This window comes from Poecilia formosa, unplaced genomic scaffold (assembly GCF_000485575.1).
Source record: "Poecilia formosa unplaced genomic scaffold, Poecilia_formosa-5.1.2 Scaffold572, whole genome shotgun sequence".
NCBI lineage: Eukaryota > Metazoa > Chordata > Actinopteri > Cyprinodontiformes > Poeciliidae > Poecilia > Poecilia formosa.
In genome coordinates, this window is record NW_006800511.1 from 85703 (window position 1) to 88076 (window position 2374).

The following is a 2374-nucleotide window of genomic DNA, read 5'->3' on the forward strand; positions in this document are numbered from 1 at the left end:
GGCTGGCTGATAAAATCACACTGAAGTTTGTGATTCAAACCAAAGAAACATTTAAAACTTTGTGGGGTTTTAAAATGTAACAAACTGATTTACTGAAGGTTATAGTCAGAAAAAACCCATTTCAAACATCTCAGCTGGGTTTTTCTTTCATCTGCAGCATTTAGGAAACGCCTGATGATGATTTATCATCAGACCGATAAAACAGATTTGGGTTCTCCAGAACTCGGCCTGCAGCGACATGCAGAACCGTCATCATCTCGTCAGGTAAAGGTTTTACTTTCAGTGACAGCTGCAGCTCTGCAGGGGAACAGAAACTATCTGCCATCACTGGTTCCATGTCAGGATGAGACAGAACCGACACGTTGGCCCATCAGAACCTCCTGATCTCTGACCAGCTGCAGCTCTTCTATCTGCGCTTCATTTGGCCAGAAACTCAGTAAACCTGGAAGACGTGAACAGAATTATGATCCGGCTTTAATCTGAGGGCTCATCCACCCAGCAGACACTTCCTGCTGTTTCCACATCAACAGCTCTCCTGCTTCTTTAAATCAGCCCAGCAAATATTCACAGCAACAGTTAGCTCTGCTAGCATCAAACAGAGTTTCTTCATTTTAGGACGTTTTCACACCCTTTGGTTCGACCCAAACGCAGACTGTTTGGTGCTGGTTGCTTTCATGTTGAGATTTTTTGGAAGCAAACCATAAGTTGTAAATAAATAGTATTGATCATTTCTCCCATTGGACAGAAAACCAGATCAGGATCAGAAAAAGGATCTGGATCCGGCTGTTTGATCCGCACCGGAATTCACTGGACTGGATTCAGACCAACGAGGGAAACAAACTGTTTAAACCAGAACAAATGGGCCCCGATTCATCCGCTTTAACCCCACTCCAGTCTGTTGTCCAGAAAGTCCGGATAGGTTGTTTGGTCTGAATGCTAAGCTAACTCTGACCTCTGACCTCTGGTGCTCCAAACCTCCGTCTTGGTTTGGTGTGGATGTGAACACCAAGCGGACCAGAGACCGCTCCAAAAGCAGGAAGTGGACTACAGCGCAGGGCATTCTGGGTAGATCCAACCAAAGCTAACATGTTAGCCTAGCGCTAGCAGCAGAAATGGCTCCTGGTCTTTAGCCTAAAGAGAAATCCTCCAACCGCTAAAATCTGACGCCTCCATTTTGTTTCCATCTGGTGAAGAAGGAAGTTGCTCTCAGTGTCTTCAGTGGTTTTTGTGTCGTTTCCTTCAGTGGTTCTTGGTGCAGCGTCCCCACAGGCCAGGAGGGGAACAGGTTGGTTGGACTCAGAGCCACAGCAGCTGGAGGTGGAGCAGATGTTCTGGTTCCAGTAGAACCGGGTCGACTGGATCATTAGGATAGAAACATCCTAAGAAAACAGAGACTGATAAAGTCCAGCTTTGAGTTTTTGAATCTGAACATAAAATGTCGAAGCTGCAGCCTGTGAAGGGAGTTCTGATGCAGAGCTGAAAAGAAAAACATGCCGCACGTTTAGGATTTCACATGTAAAAATGTTTGACATTGGGGGGAAAGTGAATATTTGAAGGTGTATGAAAGGTGCAGCAGGACTCTTGCTGCCTGACGTCTTCTCATTTCGGTTTCTCAGGCAGGTACGACGGTGACCCACATACTGAAGATCAAAGACGAGTTACAGTTTAAAAAACTTCAGTGTAATCTCCAGAGCCAGGCTGCATTTCACACAGAAACTTCAAGGAACACGATCAGCTTTAAAGATCTGCTGACACCTTTGGTTCAGAAACACAAACTAACAGAGAACAGAAAGCAAAACTCCATCAGACAGCTGAAAGAAAAACGGTCTTCAGATTCTCATTCAGGCTTCATGGACGTTCCTGCTCTTCATCTCCGGACCAAAACGGTCAGAGACAAACAGCTGGCTGGATGAATTCAGGCTTCAGTGAAAGTCAGGTGAAGTTGACTTTCATGTCTCAGCAGGTCTGCAGAGGCTTACAGCCTCCATCACTCATTCTCTGCGCTCCTTTGTCTCCTTTGTTTCCTGCCTGTTGCATCACTGAGTCTTTCACTGTTTGTCTGTGCTGAGAAGTCAGTCGCTGAGCGCTGAACCTTCGTCTTTCCTGCAGTTTTTTCTCCTCTTTTGTAAAACTCCTAAGTTATGTAAGAGCAAATGTCCCAGATTTCAGCAGCACCTTGAAGAATCAGACAGAAAACATTTTTCTGAGTCCTGCCAGGAACATTCCAGCTGATTCTCTGTTCATAGAAAGACCTGAACGCATCACATGAACGCAGCGCCTGAACGCATCACATGAACGCAGCGCCTGAACGCATCACATGAACGCAGCGCCTGAACGCATCACATGAACGCAGCGCCTGAACGCATCACATGAA